General features: G+C 37.7%; 1 protein-coding gene and 1 pseudogene across 1 annotated transcript in view; both read left to right on the plus strand.

The window, feature by feature from the left end:
• Positions 1-24,497, plus strand: part of FSIP1 (fibrous sheath interacting protein 1) — a 186,668-nt gene that overhangs the window by 69,584 nt on the left and 92,587 nt on the right. The gene's annotated exons all lie outside the window — the stretch shown is intronic.
• Positions 385-770, plus strand: LOC102873863 (annotated as a pseudogene).

Consider the following 24,497-nt stretch of genomic DNA (forward strand, 5'->3'; position numbering starts at 1 on the left):
CATTGATTTCACATGCAAGCAAGATTTTACTGAAGATTATCCAAAAATGACTGGAACAGCACATCAGCAGAGAACTGCCAGAAGTCCATCAGAGTGTCCGTGTGTAGATTTTGGTTATTGATTGCCTAAATGTCCCAAAGACGATGTTTCATTTATACAAATACAGTGCCCCAGAGTACTCAATCCATGGTTACAAGGTCACTGTAATTTCTATTGTTTTGCCAATCCAATAGTTTAATAATTCTATCATTACTTTATTTGCATTTTTCATTATTAGTCCATTCAGATATGTTTAAAAATAATGGCGAGTGCCGTGAGCAGGGAAGGGGTGGTCGGGGTGTGATGTGGATTGGGCTGTGGCGGTGACCAGAACTGCCACACGATATGAACTTGCTGGAGCAGGAAGATCGTACAGCTTTTGAGAGAAGACTTACTGAATAGATTCGTAGTTTGCAACCTGCCACTGGACGTTGGAGAATGCTGTTTATAGGGGTATCTGTCTGTACAGCTACTGGTGCCTGGAACTGTTTAATAGATCCTGAAACACAAATGGTGTCTTTTACCCGCCGCCCCCCCCTTCTCTGTGGAATCCTCCTATTTTCACCATTAGCTGTATTACTCTGATAGGTCTGTTTTTTACTGGAATACATAAAAGAGTAGTTGTACCATCAGTTATAGCTGCTAGATGTTGAACTGTATTGGCAGAGTACAATATGTCTTGTGATGATACAGGAAAACTGATCTTGAAACCTAGACCTCATGTTCAGTGATAATCTACACTGTTAGTGGTACTTAAAACAACCTTACTTCAAGTTAGTGATAAAGCAAAAAGCCATAAAGAATTAATGTGAAGATCATAGGAACAACTCCCAAGAAGAGTGCAATATTTACTCAGATCATCTTGTTGATGGTGACTTCACGTTATCACTGCTTTTGGTAGTTTTAATTACCTGTGTTTCAGTATTAGTGTCACTTTAGTACTTCAGATTGTGCAGACTTGCAGATGAAGTACATATGTATGTTACTAAGTTAAACTTAGAAATAAAACCTCATTCAGTTTTTATAAAATTCTCCTCCCCAAACTACTGTAAATAGCAAATCAATGCCAATTTTAAGCAAAGAGGGAAACTTTGTGTGGACTTTGTTCTCCTGCACTGGTATTTCAGGAGCACAGTTTTTTAGAACAGCTGTTGTATGTAGCTGTTCCTTTCATCCTTGTACTAATTTTAATCAACTGCGGGAAAAACCATAGCATTGTGTTTTGACTGAGAAAAACTCCCATTATATTTTGAGAAATTATAGATGTTTTGAGAACCAATATTTGTTAAATCGGATAACTGAATTCCAGCCACTACTGTGGTTCTATTCTTTAGTTCCTTGTTTTAATTTAATGTTGATATAGTTAATATTTTAAAAAGAATTTTAAGAGCCCTCCAAAGACTTCTGAATATGCAACGTTTGGTTATAAATTATGTATTATCTGGGATTTTGATAATTAACTTTGTTTTAGATAGTTGGATTTTATGCTATGGTTGTTGTTGTTGTTGTTATGTGCTGTCAAGCCACTTGTGACTCATAGCGACCCTATGTACAAGAGCTCCAAACCCTGCTCTATCCTGTGCCAACCTCATTGTCTCTGACATACCTACACCCCTACCCCAATAACTGAATCAATCCACCTCATTGACGGTCCTCCCCTCCTGCGCTATCCCTCCCCCCTCCCAAGCATGAAGTCCCTCTCCAAGGACTGGTCCTTCCTTGCAACATGTCCAAAGTATGTCAGATGAAGCTTCTGAATCCTTGCCTCCAAGGAGCATTCTGGCTTCACCCTCTCTAGGGTGAACTAGGTTGTTCTCCTAGCAGTCCCTGATATAGTCAACACTCTTCTCCAGCATGCTATGATAGATATGCTGGTATTGCACACATTTAATTGATTATCCTTCTCCATGACCAGAATACCCTGGGAGCAGTGCCACAAACTAGAGGTGACAATTCTCACTTGTTAAGAGAGTGTTAATGACATACTGTGTATGCATAATAGCCACATGTACTTTAATGGCCCTTAAACTATTGTGATTGCTGTAAATATTTTAAAGTACAATAGGTGCCCTTTTACTTGTTTATGAGAAGATTTTGAAAAGTTTGAATAACTTCATGAGCAATCTCTTAAATTTCATTTAACATAAAGGTGAAAATTAAATAACAGGACAAAAACTTGTAAGAAAGCTGTCATTTGACATAAAATGTACCCCATCTTGGCTTTCACATGTATAATATAGTATTCTTTAATTGCAGCAATAAACCTTCTGCTCCTAAGAATTCTTGAGAGGGGATTATAAATAATCAACATTGTTTTGTTTTTTGTATATTTTGTAGGTAAAGATGTACATAAAAATAAATATTTTATATATTATTTAAAAATACTTATTGGCAATTGCATTTCTTCTTTGATGAACTTACTACTTGTTAATTTTATTTTTATTATTATTTTTTTCCTTTTAAATCTAAAAGTTAACATTGTATATTTAGGATATATACCTACCTCTTGTTATATATGCTACAAATTTAACTATTTTCAATATGCTGCTCCTACTTGCTGTGTTTTAGCATTTAAAATTTTGCAAGGTACATACAGTTTTTCTAACTTAACTGTATTATCGAGTCATTTGTGAGAAATAAACCTTGGCTATAAAGTTTGGTTTGTGTTTCTTGAAATGATCCATTGAAAGTATTTATATTCTTTCATGTCAAAGCTCTTTATCATCTCTGAATTTATTTTGAGTAAAGAACATCAAGGAAAGTACCGTCTAATTATGTTTTTGCTCAAGCTTCGGTTATTACTTTTGAAGTTTGTTGTTAATCTCTTCTTAGCTAGATTCCTTAAGATCTATGGTTTAGATAAACAGTGACAAGTAAAAACACAGTAAATGTAATTTCTTGAGTGAACCTGTTTTTAAAGTTTACATTTAATGTTAACAACTGAGACTTTATTTCTATTTATTCTGTATTATTATATTACATTATATGAAGACACCCATAATCAATATTGATGGCTTAGAATAATCTTTAAGAAAATTTTCTGGGTGAGATACTCGAGCAATATCCAGCTGGATTTATAATAGAATGGGAGATTTTAAATAGCTACTATTCCAAAATCACAACAAACTGTGGCTGACTCTGAGAAGAATGGGAATCCCAGAACACTTGATTGTGCTAACACGAAACTTATACTTGGACCAGGAAGCAGTCGTCAGAACAGAGCAAGGAAATACTGCATGGTTCAAAATTGAGAAGGGTGTGCATTATGGACGTATCTATCTCCCTATCTGTTCAATCTATATGTAGAACAGATTATCCAGGAGGCTGGGCTCTATGAGGAGAAGTGTGGCATCAGGATTGGAGGTAGATTCATCAACAATCTGTATTACACAGATGACACACCCCTGCTTGCTGAAACTGAGGAGGACCTGAAGTAGTTGCTGCAGAAGGTCAAGAATTACAGCCTACAATAGGGATCAAAGCTCAACATCAAGAAATCAAAGATTCTCACCACTGGGCCAATTGGCAGCATCATAATAGATGGTGAAGAGACTGAGATTGTTGACAGCTTCAGTTTGTTTGGCTCTACAATCAACACTCTTGTTACCAGCAGCCAGGAAATTAAAAGACAAATTGCTTTGGGAAAGTCTGCTGTCAGAGACCTCTTCAAAGTACTGAAGAGCAACTGATGTCAGTCTGGAGGCTAAGGTGCGCTTGATACAGGCCATGGTCTTTGCGGTTACTTGCTATGCATCTGTAAGGTGGACAGTGCCTAGGGATGATAGATGGAGAATTGATGCCTTTGAGCTGTGATGCTGGAGAAGAATATTAAATATTCCATGGACTGCTAGGAGAACAACCTAGTTCATCCTGGAGAGGGTGAAGCCAGGCTGCTCCTTGGAGGCAAGGATTCTGAAGCATCATCTGACATACTTTGGACATGTTACAAGGAGGGATCAGTCTTTGTAGAGGGACGTCATGTTTGGGAGGGCAGAGGGACAGCACAGGGGAGGAAGACCCTCGATGAGATGGATTGATTCCGTCACTGCAGTAATGGGTATAGGTGTGTCAGAGACAATAAGATTGGCAAGGGATAGGGCAGGGTGTAGGGCTGTTGTATCTAGGGTCGCTATGAGTCGCAGGCAACTTGGTGGCACATAACAACAACCACAAAAACAACAATTTCAAAATAGGTATTTGAATAGAAAAGTAACTATTTCAAAAATAGGTGTTTGAAACAGTTAAGGAAAAGAGTTTTTCACAGTGTAGATAATCTAGTCACTGAGTTGAATTTTCACTGATCTTATTTGGTGACTTAATGGCAGTGCATGTATTATAGTCTTGGTTCCCAACCTCCCCCACCCCATGATAATTAAAACGTTGATATCCTTTTTTCTATGTATATTCTTGTCACCAGTTTAAGGAATGCTCAGTGATTCCTGATAGCAAATACAATGAGGTCTTAAGGCCTAAATGGGTAAGATAAATACATATTAAAATCCTTGATTCAGTTTTTTAAAAAATATTTACTTTGTGTCATTTTCAGAGTGTAGCAGTTCTCTTATTTTTGTACTACACTATGGTTTGCAAAATGCTTGTTCTAGGAGTTTTTAATCCATCTCTATGACATAGAGGTTAGGTAACTTTGTCCATAATCCCACTTCTCTCGATTTCTAGGACAGTTCTTTAGACATATGTGGTCTCTATGAAACATTATTTTAGGTTCTCATTGGATAATAAACATCAGAAGGTCGCACTCTTTACCGTCTTCTTTGTGTCTCCCAGTGCTCCCAATTTCAGGCTTATAAACCCCTTTTGCCATCAAGTTGGTTCTGATTTATAGAGACACTCCTTGGATTTCTAAGTGAGAGCTTTATGGGAGGAAACTGTTCATCTTCCTCCCACAGAGTGGCGAATGGGTTCAAACTGCCAGCATTTTGAGAAGCAGGCTGATATGTTATGTCCTCTGCCACCAGAGCTCCCTATTTTAGACTTAGCAGAGATGATATTAATTTTTTTATGAATCTTATTACCTAAGAAAGGTAGTAATAGAATTCTACCTTAAATAATTTGTCCAGCTACTTGAATCTTATTCTGATGTTTTGGGGAAGAGAAAATTAAATGTATAAATCAGCAAATGTATGAGTCTCTCACTTTTTGGTTAGCAATTCATTGCAGCAGTTTAACCACAGAGAATAAAGTGGGCAGACAAATCTTTCAATTAGTCCATGATTATGGGGCTTGCCTCATTCATTAAATAGAACTACATGAGTGGGAAAGAAAAAAAATTGTCTCAAATGATTTTTGTCCTGTTTCTGTGGCTTGTGTACTTGACTGTCCAGGAGTTACCAGACCATAAAATCCAGCCAGTGAGAGTGTTGGAAGTCACAGAGCTCAGAGGTTTATTAAGTGGAGTGAAACACTATTGTTTTGTGCATGTATTAAATAATTGCTGTCAGTGCAAGACTGTTAAAAATTCCCGACTAGTAATAACATGAAAAGCACTTTATGGCTTCAAAAGGAGATAAAAGAACTTTCTTGGTCAGCACTTTGACAATATCACAGCATTTGTCAGTTTGTTATTGTGAGGACTTCACTTTTGGCAGATTCTCTTCCTCCTGGCAGCCGAGCTCTAATTATCATATAAATTAAGCTGGGAAATGAGCAGAGGGTGAGCAGCCTGGCCCCTTCTGCTTGTACCCAGGTTTGGAGGCCATGGTACCAAGTAAGTGTAATGGGGCTGATGCGATGGAGAGGGCTTTGCTGCCCTTTGTTTCCATTCAGCATGGTGAGAGGGGCACTAAATAGGCTTATCTGCTGTGCAGATAGAAGATCTCCCCTCCCCAATCCAGGGTCTTCTCTTCAACAACATTCCATGAATTAACCTAATCCACCCTCCTTTAATTCATAGGCCCTAATTATATTCCAGCATACATTCTTTGCACACTAAATTATAAGTATCTTTCCTTATTATCAGTTGTAACTAGTCCTTAAATTGAGGGTTTAATGCTTTCCTTTTATAGGATAACAGGCTTTGCTATGTTATGGGATTAAATCCTTTATTTATGAGGTGGAGTTGAAAATGTGGACAATGCATCTTATTCCCCGAGAGAGCTCCAAATTCTTTTATAGCCAGAGTGTAATTCAAAACTTTGTAATGCCCTTTGTAAAATTTGTGAAATGGTGTCTAATGCTCAGTTTGGGGATGTGAGATGATAAGCACAATTTGTAAGGACATAATTATAATACTTAGAGATGAATAATGGTTTATAGTTGCAAAGCATTTCCCACATAGACTGTCTTGTTTGATTTTTAAATAAACCCTCAGCGTGGGTAATTTAGGGATTAATGCAAGGTGCTTACTGAAGGCCACACACAGTTGGTAGCAGAGCTGGTGGTAGAATGACAAGCTCTTGTCTTCCTGTCTGGGCCTCTTTCCCCCCACTGTATGCTGTCTACTGACTCGAGTAGACCCTCACAGTCAAACCTAGAGATCTACAAATTTGCTGATGGAATCTTTTATCTTTTCCTAGCAGTGGTCTTTGTTTATACTTTTATTACTTTGTGGAAACACATCATAATTTGCACAGAGAACCCTTTGTGAGCATTCTGCAGAACCTTACGTTTCACCGATGGCACAAAGTAGTTATTTGTCTAGTTCCTTATAACAATCACACTTCTTTTAATTCCCAGGACTTCACACTCTTTACAGAATTGCTTTAAAGTTCTGATGATTATTCCTTTTAGAACTGGTTATTCAGAGTCAGTGAAAGCTCTGCACATCCTTCCTCTTCCTCTGGGTAGAGCTAGGTAGGCAAGGATCAATGAGTTGATAGATGTCTCAGATTCCAGTCTAGTGCTTCGTCCCCATCCTTATAGGGGATAAAAAAACACCACAATATAAAACAACACAACCGTTCACCCATTAAATCATTTCTGTGATCTTTATCTTATTCCACTACGGCGTCTGAGTAGAAAGGACCTGCATCTTTGAGGAAGACCATTTAGTCATGAGAGGTCAGTCACACACAAGGCTACTGGGTGGCTGTGCACTGTGCTTGAGGGGTAAGAAAGGGCTGACATTCGCTCTGCTCCATTAGATGAGGGGTGCTGAATTCACGAGGCAAATTTTCTCTTTGCACAAAATATTCTCGTCAGTGCCCCTCTTAGTGGAGTTGCTCTGTCTCAGGGACACCTTTTTTGATTTGTTTAAAGGCATCCTATTAGAGATGCTATAGATGAAATTGTATCCTTCTAAAAGTTGTGCTGAAAATTTTAACCCCTCTACCTGGCTATGTGATCCCATTTGAGAATAGATTTTCTTTATTATGTTAATGAGGCCATAGCAATGTCTTTAGCCAATCACTTTTGAGATAGAAATGAGCAGACTAGGCTCAGAGCAGACAAGCAGGAATTGGGGACTATAGATGCCACATGGGGATCATCAAGGAACTCAGTAGAAAGCTAAGAGAGGCCAAGACAAGGGTTGCCCCAAACAGGTAAGAGATCCATCCCCTAGTGCCAGAACCCTGAATTCAGATTTCTAGCTTTCTAACCTTTCAGAAATTAAATTTCTGTTCACGGAAGCCATCCATTTGTGCTATTTCTGTTGCAGCAGCCCTAGAAAACAAAGAGTAAGTGCTGCTTTGTGGGTGGAACTCTCATTTTGTGTCTAAGACTCACTACCTGGTTACCAAAGCTGGACAATTCAGTTCATCCTTATCATTACTCATATAAAAAAAATTCTTGGTATAAAATAAATATTTTTTCTTTCTCTTTTTAAATTTGCACCAACTCTCCAGATAGCTTGCTTTTTAGACAAATATAAAATTGAAAGTCATGACGGAATTCTCTCTTCCCTAAAGACTTACTGGACTAAGTAGGCAAATGGAAGACAAGCCACCACCAATCTGAGAAGAGGGCAGCAAAAGCTTGGTGGGTCTATGTTCTCTAGTGAATACTAAAGTTTATATAAGAAATTATGGGAGCGTTTATTTTTCCTTTAAAATACGTTATACAAATTTGTTTCTATTTCTTATTTTTCTTAAGCAAAGTGCATGTATTTTGAAATCTTCGTGTCCAATACTTGAAAGCTATTGTGCAAAAGAAATACTGGTTAGAAATGGAAAATTGGTGTGAAGGTGACACCTAGTGGCCATTTTATCATGTCTGTTTTCTCTATATTGTCAGTGGAGCTTGGAAGTGGTGGTTGAGGTTGAGGTTTTCTTGAGAATTTTTTTAAAATATAAGTTTTTGCTTATCATATTGTTGTTTTGGTAGGATAGCCTTTTGTCATGAAAGTAATTGTGCTGACAACCTAAAGGCATGTGATTTGAATTCACTAGCTGCTTCATGGGAGAAAGATGGACAGTCTCCTCCCATGAGATTTATAGCCTCTGAAAACCCAGCTAGGAGGTGGTTTTAGGCGATTCTAGCTCTGGTGGCCTACTGGCAAGAAGCTGTGCTGCAATCCTTAGGTAAGCATTTCAAGTCCACAAGTTGCTCCGTGGAAGAAGAATGGGCACTCTCTTGTGTGATTGATTTATTGCCTCTGAACCCCTCCCAAGAAGGTCAGCTAAGGGTCAGTTCCAACTCGATGGTGCACCACCACCACCACAGCCACAACAACAACAACAACGAGGCTTTTCTAAGTTAATGGCAATGAGTAGTGAAAATGATAGATTCGGGAGCTCTGGTCAGTGGGGAGTTGTTCTGCTAACCCCAAGTGGTGATTCTTTGGTGATTTGAATCCACTGACCGCTATGAAGGAGAAAGATGAGCAGTCTTTTTCCTTAGACTTTATAGCTTCTGAAAATCTGCCAGAGAGTCAGCTATGAGTTTGTTCCAACTTGACTGCAATTAGTGAGTGAGTGAATGAATATCATAGATTACGTTGACTGGTTTCCAAGTACTGAACTGGTCTTGCATTCTCATGATAATCTCTACTTTGTTCTGGCTTTATTTAAATTTTGAGGTTCTATCTGGGATTACTTAATGAGCCACCATCTAGCAAAGAATAGAGAGCGCTGTATTTGGACTGATGAAATAGGAATTGGTTATCTTTTTGAGTTCTTTGCCACTTTGTTAGTTCTTCTGACCTGCTTCTCAAGAACCCACTCAGAACCCAACCATACCTGTAATGCTTTGGCTCCATTTGCCTTTCTCTTTCTACCTGTATTTCTTTTTTTTAAATTTTTTTTCTATAATTATATTTTATTAATTTTCATAAACATTTACCGAGATTTTGGGTTTCCATTCATTCATTGTTGCACTATTCTCTCTACCCTCCTCCCAGTTTGTTCTTGTCCAAATGCCACAGTGCTTGTCAAAGCCAGTTCTGATTAATCTTCTTTGTCAGTGTGTCCTTTGCCATTCCCTATCACTCCTCCCTGAGAGAGACTTAACCCTGAGTCATAAGGAAAAGGGGATGGTGTATTCTCTTAGCTACTTCCTGCTGAAAAGGGACGCTGTGGGTTTCAGGGTGGAGATCTTCTCTCACTACTCTAAAGGGCCCCTTTGGCAGTAGGAAACACATAGACTATTATGGAGATTGATTTTGGAATTTAGATGCACTCTTATTGATTGTGCTTGGCCGTACATGTTCATATCCTTGAAGATGTATCATGGGGGTGTTGCAACCTAGAAGACACAAATTTGACTAACAAGTTATAAGTACATGAGTCAAAAATTATGGAAAAGTAAAAGAAAGGATTCTTTCATTGTTTTACAAACCCTCCCCCGGGTCCCCTCCACCATGTAGCCCTCGCTCTAGACTCCTGTGATGACAGAAATACCTAGTTATATATCTCTTTTAAACAGTTTTCTCCCTCCTCTGTTTCAGTGCAGTATACATTATTGAACCCATCTTACTCAGTCTCTCCCCAACCCCAAGGACAGTCCCATTCTACAACAGTGGCATCATGTAATATTTGTCCTTTTGTGACTGGGATATTTCACTCAGCATAATGTTCTCCAGAGTCAACCATTTTGAATAATATTGCATGAGTTCCTTGTTTTTTAATGCAGCATAGTATTCCATTGTGCGAATATACCACAGCTTCTCTAGCCATTCGTTTGTTGATGGGCACTTAGGTTGTTTCCAACTCCTTGCTATTGTGAACAAAGCTGCAATAAACATGGGTGTGCATATATCTGCTTGGATGTCAGCTATGGTCTCTTCAGGGTATATTCCTAGTAGTGGAATTGCTGGGTCAAATGGTATCTCTATTTGCAACTTTTTGAGAAAGCGCCATACTGCTTTCCACAGGGGTTGCACCATTTTACACTCCCACCAACAGTGAATCAGGGGAAATTGTATCCTTCTAAAAGTTGTGCTGAAAATTTTAACCCCTCTACCTGGCTATGTGATCCCATTTGAGAATAGATTTTCTTTATTATGTTAATGAGGCCATAGCAATGTCTTTAGCCAATCACTTTTGAGATAGAAATGAGCAGACTAGGCTCAGAGCAGACAAGCAGGAATTGGGGACTATAGATGCCACATGGGGATCATCAAGGAACTCAGTAGAAAGCTCAGAGAGGCCAAGACAAGGGTTGCCCCAAACAGGTAAGAGATCCATCCCCTAGTGCCAGAACCCTGAATTCAGATTTCTAGCTTTCTAACCTTTCAGAAATTAAACTTCTGTTCACGGAAGCCATCCATTTGTGCTATTTCTGTTGCAGCAGCCCTAGAAAACAAAGAGTAAGTGCTGCTTTGTGGGTGGAACTCTCATTTTGTGTCTAAGACTCACTACCTGGTTACCAAAGCTGGACAATTCAGTTCATCCTTATCATTACTCATATAAAAAAAAATTCTTGGTATAAAATAAATATTTTTTCTTTCTCTCCCTTCTTCTCTTTCTCCACAACCCTGCTTGAGTCTTTTGCAGATATTTTTCCAATTTTGCCAACACCATTTGTTAAAAAGGCTGTTGTTTCCCCACTTCACTGATTTCATCTCCTTGTCAAAGATCAGTTGACCATAGATAGATGGGTTGATCTCTGGATTCTCTACCTGTATTTCTGTTCTCTTTTCCCTGCCTATATTGGCCAGAAACTTCTACCTATTGGAGACATCTCTGGACATCTTCCTCCATTTGTCCTTGTCAAATTTAATTTATTATATGAGTTTAGGGAATTAATGGTATTTTAAGAAGCAAACATTTAAAAAAATGTAAATACATCGGTGATTAAAACAAAAAATGCTCTGTGGCCTTTGAATGGATGTAATCTTTTAGAGAAGCAGATCACCAGACCTTTCTTCTGTGCGGTCTCTTCTAGATTCAGATCACCAACTAAAATGTTACCAGTTGAGCTCAAATGGTTCGTGTTATCTAGGGACCTTATTAGTGACTAGTGTTAAAATTTAAATAACATTAAATAATTGATTTTCCAAGTCTTGTCCTTTCATAAGGCATGAAAAAATATAGATATCTTGTTACATGTAGTCTCCTAAGATATTATTTTAAATTGCAATTTATTTTGGAAGTTAATAGAAGCATACCAGAAGTAATATAAATGCTTGTGGTTGCCATAATTTGCTTACCTCCCCAGAGAAGCTAAATTCCAAAGAGCTTGTTTCTATATTTCTGAGTCTGGAGAGACAACAGTACAGGGATGCTTGTGAAAGCAATCTCTTATTCAGGGAGCCTCAGCATGCGTGGCCACCCCACTGACCCCCGTCCTGGGGGGGGTGCAGTGAGAATGTCCTGGGCTGTGGTATGAGCTGAGAGTACTGCTTTGTGTTAAAACATAGTCTTAGTCTCTTTAACTTAACCGTTAATAAATGTCAAGTTCACATTATGAGTTTTAGTTCCCAAGCAATGCTAAAGAAAATGTGTGTGGGTTTTATATTCCAGTGCCCACCCCCCTTTTTTTCCCCAAGTAAAATATGGAAGTTTGGTTTTCAGCACACCACATTTCTTCTAATAAAAACAGTTGGAACAAAATGTGTTTTATAAGCATATAAAAATGTCAGGCCATAATGGTTTTAGGGCTACATGTTTAGAAATGAACCACTAATATTTAAAATATTAGTATATGCAAAAAATGTATATTATGGAAAATAATTCGTAATATATTATTTATATCAAGGGGAACCTGGTTGGAAAGGAATTCAGCAATTCTATTGAGACTATTTCATTTAAACTTAATTATAATATCAGTGTCTTTTTGGTCAAGTTTTAAAAATTTTGGCCTTAAAAATTTTAAGCTTTTGTTCTTAAAGTTGGATCATTAAGTTTCAAAAAAAAATATCATTTATGTTTGAAGACAATAAATTATATGAAAATGTCTTCATATTTCCAGACAAGGCATATCAGTAGTTTTTTGTGGCAAAAGAATTTATATTTCCCTCATAATTACTCTTCCCCACCCCACCCCCGATTGGTACTTTGAGGACCTTTTTGCACTGTTGGCTAGAAAGCTCAGAACAAAATTCTTAGCTCATCTCTAGCAAGACTACAGGGCGTTAGACCATACATTTTGCATATTGACCGTGTTATCTGGTCATCATTTTCATCTTTATCTTTTACCTTTTTGCCCTGTTTTTTCCACTTAGCTCTTTCCACCATGGTATACCATAGTTATTGTTATAAAAGACTTCAAATTTGTTTTGAGAATTATCTCAAAAAGATAATAGATGGAAATAGAGTTTTGAAATTCTTCCTAAGATATTTTTTTTAATTAATGTACATAGTGACACTTCTCTAGCACTTTTGTACTTTTCCTAGAGTTTTCTAACAGTTTAAAAAGTATTTTTAAGTAACAAAAATCTGAAGCAGGACATTCCTGATCTGTCTAAGGGCCATGGATGTAGACTGATTAGATGTTTCAGTGCTGACCAAAAGGTCATTGGTTATACACCTACCACTCAATCCATGGTTGGTAGAAAGATGGAACACTGCTTCCACAAAGATTATAGCCTTGAAAACACTACAAGGGTTTTACTCTGTCCTAGAAGATTAAGCTGAAATAAATTCCATGACAATGGTTTTGAGGTTTTTTTAGAAGAGAGTGTTTGTTTTAAAACATATTTTTTAAAAAAGTCATTGCTTTTCCATATAACTTATTAAAGTGTAACTTTATAGAATGATTGTAAAGACTAAATTATAACAGTGTATGTTATTATGTGCTGTCAGGTTGGACTTCTGGAGACTATAAATTGCATCAGAAGAGATTGCCTATCTTATTCTCTGAGCATTTAGTGGTTTAGAACTGCCTACCTTTGTACTGGCAGCTCAACTCATTACTACTTGGTCATCAGAGCTCTGTTATAGAAATGTATAGTGTAGCAAATAAAGATCTTCCATATCCTTTCCTCTCAAAGTTATTTTCTTGCTGTTTTGGTTTTGGTTAACCGTTTGGCATGAGGCTATATGACATGACTTCTTTATTCTATTGAAGGGACTACTGAGTTAGTATTTTTGTTGTTGTTCTATGACCCTTGGATACAGTATCTTTTCTTATTTCTGTGCTATAATGTTATATTTTTTCTTTCTCTCCCTTCTTCTCTTTCTCCGCAACCCCACCTATTACAGTTAAATATTGCATTCCCAAACACAGGCACCCTGCTGCTGAGTCTGGTCCATCTTATAGGGACCCTCTATTAGGTTTCTAAGGCTGTATATTTTTATTTATATTTTTATTGGAGGAGACTGACCGTCTTTCTCCCCAGTGTAGTTGATGGATTAAAACCATTCACCTTGGGATTTTCGGCAACCATCCATGTAATATGCCATGCTATTAGAGTGCTTTATGCATTGAATTATGTCCAATTCTTCCCCTTGCCCCCAAAGTGTTGTAAATCCTAACCTCTCTCTGGTTATAGAAATTTCTATCTTGTTGGCACCATGATTCTTTCTCTGGTGCTTTTTGTTATTGTTACATGCTGTCAAGTTGCCTGCAACTTATAGTGACCCTATAAACAACAGCTTTGAAGTCTACCCTGTCCTGAGCCAGTCTCACTGACACTGATACACCATCTCCATTGCCCCAGTCATCTCCATTGACCCCATCTTATCCAGAGTCTTCCTCTCCTGTACTGTCCTTCCACCCTTCTGAGCATGATGTCCTTCTCCAAGGACTGGTGCCTCCTGGCTACATGCCTAGAGTATGTGAGACAGAGCTTCAAAATCCTAGTCTCCAAGGAGAAACTTGGTTTCACTCTTTCCAAGACAGACCTATTTATTTTCTTGGCAGTCTGTAGTTTGTTCAAGACTCTTGTCTAGCACCATAGCTCAAAGACATCTATTCTTCTTCTGTCATCCTTAGTCATTGCCCAACTCTCTAATACATAGCAAGTAATTGCAAAGACCATGGCCTGAATCAGTTGCAACTTAGTCTCTAGACTAGCATTGTTGCTTCTCAATACTCTGGAGAGGTCCCTAACAGCAGATTTTCCAATGCTATTCATCTTTTGATTTCCTGACTGGTGGTGCCAGGAGTGTTGATTGTCGAATCTAGCAAGTTATAATTAACAACCTCAATTTTTTCTCCATATCATAGTGCTGCCAATTGGCCCAGAGGTGAGAATCTTTGTCTTCTTGATGCATTTTCAATCTCCTTCCATGCGATTAACTGCCACTGAAAACCTGCCAGAGGGTCAGCTATGGGTCAGTTCTGACTCTACACTACACAACAACAACATGGCTATTAGTCACCTAACATACCTTGAATTAAACTTACCCTTGTGGCTCTGGTGGCTTAGATATAGAAAATTGCCCTGACAACACAAGGTACCAAGTTTGAATCCACCAGTGGGTCTGTGGGAGAGAGATGGCCGATTTCCTCCTGTGCATTTACTACCTCTGAAAACTTGTTGGAGGGTCAGATATGGGTCAGTTTTAACTTAACAATACACAACAACAATAACTTGGTTATAATTCCACTTGGAAATGGATTACCTTCATAATGAGCACACAATGCAGTATTTGTGGAGTGTTTTGTAGGAGGAGATTCTGGTTGCTCCCTGTACCATGTCAATGGCATTTGTGTTGTACAGGATGATGACTTAGAGTCTTATTGCTTCAGCCTCAGACAGGTCTGTGTTCAGGTCCTCGTGGAGGAGCAATGCTGACCAAATCTCACTTCTGTAAGGGCCCAAGGAGTTCTGGTGGCTTATTTTGTAGGGTGTTGTGCTACCAATCAAAAGACTGTACATCTCCAGTGGTTCAAATCTACCTATGACTCTGGAGGGAGGGTGGGGAAGATGGGCAATTTCCTTCTGATAAAATGTTCAGCCTCAAAAACCAAATAGAATGTAGATATAGTTGGAATCAACTGTTTTGCAGTAAGCTTGAGTTGTTTAGGCTTTTTTTTTTGAAGATCTGATTTTCTGGTGGTAGTTATAATTCTGTTAAAGTATTTTTGTTAGGAGTAAAGGAGAAGTTGTATATAATACATTTAGCATAATGTCTGATACATAATATACACAAAATAAATGTTGGTAGTTATATTATTTTAACCGTAATTGACTGCTGTTTATAGCAGCTGTTGTTATGTGTTTTCAGGTCTAAATGAACTCATAACCGACTTGATAGTGGATTTTTAGAGGCTGTAAATCTCGTGGGGAGAGATAGCCCTTCTTTCTCCCATGGAGTAGCTGGTGGATTCCATCCTCAGACCTTTGGACTGTCAGTGTAACTCCTTACCCACCTGGCAACGAGAGAAATGGTAAATGACCATGTACAAACAAGATAGATGCTTCCATTCCTCCCATATATATGTCTAGATATAAGGCTTAGGGTTTACTGTGGGCCCACAATGACAAAAGATGTAAGGTCTTTGCTATATAACTTCCAGCTCATGGTGTAAGATCGCTGCTATAGCTCAACCATATTACAGTCAGTAGAAGGCCATGACTGAGCAGTTTTATACAATATGTTTACTCATTTTATCCAAAACTTAGTAATATGATCCTATTTATATATAATGGAGACTAGTAATCAGTTTTTAGCTGAAGTGATCTTTTGGCCAGGTGAAATTCTGATATAATGTGAGAAAAGAACAGACATTGGGAACCATCTTGCATTCCCTTGTCAAAGTGGCAACAGTATTATCCTGGAGGTCAGCAAGGCTTTCTAATCCATTCTCTTTAAGAACTGGCTTCTGCTTTACTACTACTACTACCATGGAGTTCTGGTGGCCTAGTGGTAAGAAGCTGTGCTGCAATTCCAAAGATATGTGGTTCAGATCCACCAGCTGCTTCATTGGAGAAGGACGGACAATCTCCTATTAAGAGATTAAACTGTCTCTGAAAACCCACTGGAGAGTTGGTTATGAGTTGACTCCGCCTTGATGGTACACAACAACAAATCTGACTAGTCTAATGATAAAGAAATGTTTACATAAATGAGATAGTCTTGAAGGATGAACAGTCTCCTCCTGTGTGTTTTAGTGCCTCTGAAAATCCACTGGAGGGTCACCTATGGGTTGTCTCTGACTCATTGGCACAAAGCAACAACAACAACGACAACAACAATCTAGTGTAGCTAATACTGGATTAGTAACTGAAAGGTAACAGTTTGAACTCACCAAGAGTTTCGGGGAGCAAAAGGAGTCATTTCCCATTAGGATTTACAGTCTTAGATAACAGCTGGAGGGTCACTATGTCCTGGAATTGCCTTAAAGGCAATGAGTTTTGGGTTTTGTTCTAATATCTATGCATTTCTTAAATTATTTTGTAAATACGTTCATTAGGATAGTTATTGCTAGATTTCTGTTAGCTTTGTGTAAAGAAGTATTTTCTTTCATTCTAAAATTACTTCTTTTTATTTCAAGACCTCTTCAGCATCTAGCTTTTGGCCCTTAACTTTAACATTTCCCCAGCTGGGAGTTTAAGCAGCATACTAGGGAGTTTCACTGCTAACCGAAAAGCCACTCCTTTCTGCTGGTTCGAATCCACTAGTGGCTCCACTAGTGGGGAAAGAGGAACAGTTAGTTCATTTACAACTTCAGAAATTAGTGGAAGGTCAGCTGTGGGTTCATTCAAACTTGACAGCAATGAGAGCGTGAGAATGAGAGATCACGGTGTGGTTTTGGACAATATGCTTTAATCACTGAGATGGTGCAATATAGGGGCTTGCTTTGGAGTTTCATTACTTCACAAGTCCTCAATGTTGTGTAGACTTCAGCTACATGATTATAAACATTCAGATGAATTTGAAAATATTCAGGCTTGACAAAGCTGAAGATTCTGTGTCTTTACAGTATCAGCTTATGTGTCAAATATTAATGTAAAGATTTGTGCATGAGAAATGGAATACTACATAGCCAAGAGAAATACCTGTGATGATGTCATTGTTTCACTCCCCCTAGCAATACTGTTTTTAGCATTGAATAATCATAAAAATGCTTTAGTATAAATTTTGTTGTGGCATTGATAATATTCCTGTGTATGGTGGTAAGATCTGCTTATTCAGGCTACCTTTAGTCATAGTTCCATGTTATCTCATTTATTTCTAAGGATATAACTATACATAAGGAGCCCCACTGGTTTAGGGCCTAATGTAGTAGGCTGTTAATGGAAAGGTTGGCAGTTCAAATCCACTAGCTGCTTTGTGGGAGAAAGATGAACATTCTCATTCTGTAATGATACAGAAACATTATAGGAGGTTGCTGTGAGTCAGAACTGACTCAATGGCAGTGGATTTGTTTTGCTTTTTGTTCTGTCTTTATCTGTCTAGCTAACTACCTACAGTCCTGTTGTTAAGTGCTGTCAAGTCACTTGTGACTCATAGTGACCTCATGTACAACAGCTCTGAACCCTGTCCTATCCAGAGCCAGTCTCACTGTCTCTGACACATCTAACCCCATTACTCCAGTCACTTTGTCAATTGTTCTCATTTGGGGACTTCTTCTCCTGTGCTCCCTCTACCCTCCTAAGCATGATGTCCTTCTCCAAAGACTAGTCCCTCCTGGCATCATATCCAGAGTATGTGAGATGAACTTCACAATCTTTGCCTTCAAGGAGCAGCTTGGTTTCACCCTCTCTAGGACAGACATGTTTGTTCTCTTGGTAGTCATGGTAAGTTCAGTATTCTCCAGCATCACAACTCGAATGTGCTGATTCTTCTAACATCCTTAGTCATTATCCAGCTCTCTGATGCATAGCAAGTAATTGCAAAGATCCTGGCCTCGATTAGGTACATCTTAGTCTCCAGACTGACACTCTTGTTCTTTAGCATTCTGGACAGGTCTCTGACATTAGATTTTCCCAATGCAATTCATCTTTTGATATCCTGACTGCTGATGCCAAGAGTGTTGTTTGTAGAACCAAGCAAGCTGAACTTGTTAACAATCTCAATCTCTTTTCCATCTATCCTGTTGCTGCCAACTGTCGTGGAGGTGAGAATCTTAATGTTCAGCTTCAGTCCATATTGAAGACTACAGTCCTCAACCTTCTGTAGCAAACACATCAGATCCTCCTCAGTTTCCAGTCATCTCAGAAGAACCAGAATGCTTAGTTTAAAATAAGACTTATTTTAAAATATTTATAGTAATCTCAACTGGATAGTAGGTGGACCTGTTACCAGAATATGACTATTAATGGAGAAGATTAATTTTTTTATGTCAGCTTGCCAGATAAACAGATCAAACACATGTGTAAGGCCTGGCAATATTTGTTCAGATCTATTTTGTTTATTAAGCTTGATTGAACATATTCAGGCTTAGCTTTTATCTTACCTAACCTTCTTGGCTACTGCAGTAATTATACTAAACTTTCTCCCATCTTTTCTATTTAATAGTAGAGTTTATCTGAGAATAGAATGTTCTAAAACTTTATGAACAACCCTCTGGCTTGTTTTATTTAACAAGGAAGCAAGATCTCTCGCTTAATTCAAAGGCTGTAAAGGCAGTCAACTGCTGAAGAATGAAGGTGCACATGTGAGTAGTTTAACACCAAAACAAGAGCTACTGTTAACTTGTGAATTCTATTCTGACCTTTACAGTGGGGAGTTTTTCTAGACTGTAAATAAAACAAATAAGAAAACTCAAAGAACCAAAATTAACAACAAACATACAATTCCCTAAACCCTGAATACTTTTTTTAGTATTCCTCAGTGAGTTAGATCTCCAGTGTTTAATTTTAGCAGCCTTTATGGCCTAGTGTAGACAGATTGTGCAAGGAAACAGAATCTGGTTTGTGTGGACTCAGACTATATGATTTCAGTTTGCGTTCCTGAGTGATGGAGCATTTCCATTGGATGAATGCGTATTTCTGGTACGGCTACTGAGTCTAGGCAGTCATAACATAAAACATTAGGGAGGTAAAGTTCCATGCCCTTGGGAAGAACTGTGAACAGAGTGTCATCTTTAGAAAGTATAATTTAGGAACAGTTGTTACCTGTTTTCTGGTATTTAGACTTTAGCATATTTTATAAAGTGTTTTTTAATGATTATTACTTTAAATAAGTGTACGTCCATCTTTCAAACAAAATATTCACTAATATTTACCTTTCCAATGAGACAGTTAACTTGCATATTTTTAAAATATTTGCTCATATGATATTTAAGCTGTATTTGTATATTTTCCTTATGAATGTCCCTTTTCTGAATTTTAAGACTTAATGCCAAATGCATTTTTTTGGTTGTTGGTAGATAGCTTATAGATAGAACAACACACACACACACACACACACACACACACACACACACACTATGGTTAATTTACTGAATTTACTGGTATTTCATTTTGAATATAATTTAGCTTTACTTGTTGGCTTTTACAGTTTAAAAAATTTTTTTTATTAATTTTAATGTAAGTTTACAGACTTAGGGTTTCCAGTCATTCATTGTTGCACTTTTCTCCCTGCCCACCTCTTTCCTCCCAATTAACTTTTCTCCTTGATGAGTAAAAGAAAAACTCTTTCATTGCTCTGCAATCCTTCCCCCTAAGTCTACTACACTGTGCAGCCTTCATTCTGGACTCCTGTCATGGCAATAATACCTAATCATATGTCCCTTTTAAGCAGTTCTCTCCCTCATCTGTTGCAATGCATCATTCTCTATCTTCCCTCAACCTCAATATGAGTCCTATTTTACAGTAGTGGCCCTATACAATATTTGTCCTTTTGTGGTTGAGATATTTCACTCATCATAATGTCCTTTAGGGTCATCACTTAGCATAGTATTTCATTAATTCCTTGTTTTTCAATGCTGCATTGTATTCCATTGTGTGACTATACCAGAGCTTCTCTATCCATTCGTTTGTTGATGGGCACTTGGGTTGTTTCCAACTCCTTGCTATTGTGAACAAAGCCTCAATAAACATGGGTGTGCATATATCTGCTTGGGTAGCAGTTATGGCTTTTACAGTTTTAAATGTATTGTCTATTAAACTCTATTTATTAGCAACATATGTTAATTACTGTTAAAATGTTAAGGTATATCCAAGTCATTTTTTCTACGAATATAATGTACTTGTGCATATCAAATAAAAGTCTATATGTAAAATGGTAAAACAAATATATAAATTGCCCATATTGCATATAAACACATATTGTAAAAATTTCCTCTTTTGAATAAATGTAAAGGGACCTTTTAATAATTATCTAGTAGTCACAGCCTTGAAAACCCAGTGGCACACAGATCTGCTCTGTACCTGTGGGGTAACAATGGGTTATAATCAATTTGATACCAATAGATTTTGTAAGTATTATGTTATATTGTGATCTATTGTATTTTCTTTTACTGTTTCCTTGTTGAATGTTTAGCTTTTATGCTATTAGGATAAAAAGCTGCAATGAAAATCCTTGTATACTTATCTTTGTATGTCTCTGATTAGGTCCTGAAAATCCTAGGAGCAGAATTACTAATTTAGAGGAGTATGAAAAAGAATATAAAGGCTCTTGATACTTAATACCAATTTTATTCAGTCAAAAAGTACTTTCTGAGCACCAATATTGTTTCATGCTCTTGAGATGCAGTACATTAGTTATAGTCACAAACTCAGGGGTTGTGAATTAGACGTTATCCCTGCTGTCAACTCTGTCTAGTTGAGGAATGGGAGATATATACCTAAACACAAGTCCAGGCTCTACAGAATATTAGTAGTAATGTACACATCACTAACATAATAAGGAAGCTCTAGCAGTAAGAAACTGTGCTGCCATCCCACAGGGACACAGTTCAAATCCACCAGCTTCTCCATGAGGGAAAGATGGACAGTGTCCTCCTGTACAATTAAACTGCCTCTAAAAACCTAGTGGTGGGTCAACTATGGGTTGGTGCCGACTTGATGGTACACTACAGTATTATTAATACAAGCAACTTTGGAAGGTAGATCTCTATTCTATTGAAATGATAGAATATATAAAATATTTTAATTATTCAAATAACAAATAACATACTTAATAATTTTTTTACATTTTTAATTTAGAAAAGTCTATTTTGATATTGTAATTTCTGTAACAAGGCAAATTTATACTTTTGTGTTCTCACTTATTGTTTTATTACCATTTATAGCTATGAATTTAAAGCAGAGAAATAATATTGAATTCCTTTCTTAAGAGTGCAGCTTTTTTACCCATTATCATTTGAAAACATTGTCTTAAACTTTGGAAACATTTAGAGCTCATTATGCCTATGCCAAAATACTTTATGTGTTAGAGTGTGTTCTCATTTATATAGCTTTATGCAGGTGTAATAAAGAGCAAGCCTATGTTGGGACAGCCATATCTGACCTTTACCAACTCCACAAAGAGGAACTGTCCCCATCAACAACTTCAACAACACAAAACCAATTTCCATGAGGTCAAACATGCGCCCTATGCTCCCATACTTTTTTCTCCTTATTTCAATACCAATCTTACTACTTTACTGGGTCCAAAATCCATTGCACTAGTTTACTGACCACACAGAATCATATTAGGATAGTCAAAACGTCTTGGTAGCGGATAGAATCACTCAGTCAGGACAACTGTTGACATGTGCTCATAGGCACAACCTTGAGTCTCATGGCTTTAGGCTAGTGTGACAGAGCTCTTATCTCAACCCCAGGCCTCCAACAAACTTGGATAAAGGCTCTTAGCTCTGGTTCTATGGGGGATTGTCATTCCAAGGTCAGCTCTGTCTCATGTTGGCTCTCTGGTCCTCTGCTTCAGCCAAGGCGGCTGCTGCTATAGGTCTAGCTGGTGCAAGAGTCTCTTGCCCCAAAGGACGTGTAGTGCATCTGCTTCTCTTTTGCTAGTGATGAGGTTTTCCCGTTCTGCTGCTGGGTCTGCTCAGTTTAACGGTGATTAAAATCCCCTTGTAGATTGCCAGAATTAGTCAATCCCTTTGTGGATAGGCTAACATGCTCTGTTTACACATTCCTGCCCAACCACATGGCAAAATCAGGCAATGGCTAGGAAGCCATTTTGAACAGTAAACCCTTAACATTACAGGGGGCTTTCGTGCAGTGTTGTCCAGTACTTGATACTTTCTGTTAACGAAGAGCTGTAAATGGATATTGTTTGAAACGATCTTAACAGTATTTCCTTTTCAAAGATTAAATGATTCTTATTTTATGTGTATATTTAGTAAATGAGGACAAGATGTGTAAGAAAAGCACTTAAATTCTTAAAGTAGTGGAATTCATGGTAGTGTTATTATATTGAATTTAAAGATGTTCTAGTGCAGCAGATTTTCCATTTCTGGAGACAGTCAGTTGACTGGCTGCATCTGTTTAAATACTGTATTAAATATGCGGCAATCGAAGGCAATTATTTGTCATCAGAATACACTGATGACATTTGGGAGGGGCAGAGTCATGTTTTGTTTGAGAGGTGGGGGTGCAAATGTGGCTTTCATAGAGCGTTGAATTGCATTTCAGTGTCCAGAACACGCAGTCTTTAGGAATAATTACTCTATTCATCACTCAATAGGTTTTCCACATGTGAAGGCTGCCAAGCTCCTTTGGCTTCTAATTTGAGAGCAAAAGGGATTTTCCTTACTAGGATCAAAAATGATCTTTGAACAAATGTTTGGCTTTCACTGTTCATGCAAATGTGGCCACAGGTGGTGGACACTGTACCTTGTGTGACAAGATAAAATATGGCTTTTATGTGTGACGGAGCCATTTTCCAGAGTGTACCTTTTCAGAATAACATATCTTTTTTCTGGCTCATTAAGTTGGTCAAGACTGTTTCTGTGACTGAATGTATGATCTCTATCCTTTTTTTTTTGTTTAGGGTAAATCAGCAATTTTTTTAAACTGAGATTTTGTTGTAAGTTTATAAAGAATGTAGATTTCCATTCATTCATTGTTGTACATTTTCCTCCTATTCTTAAATGAACAAAGACATTATTTCTAAGAAGTAATTAGAACTAGTGTAACATTTACTATTCTGCAATCTCAGCATGCTCTATTTGTATTTGAAATACTTAAATTTACTTGTTACATGAAATAAGTGAAATAGATTGACTTTAAGGGTAAGCTTTTTGTGAGGTAGAGGTTTCAGTTTGATTGTTAGTTTGATCCTTGATTTATTATATCACCAACTTTTGTTCCTGAGTTTATATTTGATAAAAGAATCTCTTGCCTAGGTATAATCTTTTGGAAGTTACTTTTTCAGCTAAAGTGATCCTTCCAGGAGAGAATCTATGTTTTTGCTGGTAGTGGTAATGCACTTTTCTGATGGCTGTATGACCTTCCATAGTGAAAATATACCTGAATTTATTTCTCTGATCCCTGTCCCTAGGCATTTGTGTTGTTTTCCAGTAATTATTATTATGAATGCTGTTGCCATATACTTTCTTGTATGTGTTATCTGTTTTACACATCCTGTGTATATTGTCTGGTTTCTTCTTAGCAGTGGAATTGATGAGTCATGCGTGTGTGAATGTTCAGCTTTCTCATCCCAAGTAGCTGTACCAGCTTGCATTCCTACCAGCCAAGGGATAGAGATCCTGTCGATGGATATTCTCTCTAAACACCTGGCATTATCAGACTTCAAAGCGTTTGGTTTATAATAGTCTTAATTTGCATTTCTCTGATCACTAAAGATGTTTAATATTAAAATTATCAACATTACTCAGATAGTTATTGCTGTATATAGTCTCCCTTTTTTGTAAAATACATGTTTGTATTTTGTGCTTCACTTTTTATTGGTGATTGATCTTTACTGGTTATAGATCTTTATAGATTATTGATGCTAATCATTTGATGGCTATCTGGATGGAAGATAGACACATTCAGCTTGTAACGTGTCTGAAGTGACTCTTGATGAACAAATATTTTTAGTTTTAACAGAGCCAACATTGTTGTTGTTGTTATATGCCGTCGAATCGTTTGTGACTCATGGCGACCCTATGCACAACAGCCCTAAACCCTGCTCTATCCTGTGCCAATCTCACTGCCTCCGACACACCCATCCCAATTACCCCAGTCACCGAATCAATCCATCTCATAGAGGGTCTTCCCCTCCTGCGCCGTCCCTCCACCCTCCCAAGCATGATGTCCCTCTCCAAGGACCTGT

Source organism: Elephantulus edwardii, unplaced genomic scaffold, assembly GCF_000299155.1.
Source record: "Elephantulus edwardii isolate Elephantulus edwardi_28Jun2011 unplaced genomic scaffold, EleEdw1.0 scaffold00026, whole genome shotgun sequence".
Taxonomy (NCBI): domain Eukaryota; kingdom Metazoa; phylum Chordata; class Mammalia; order Macroscelidea; family Macroscelididae; genus Elephantulus; species Elephantulus edwardii.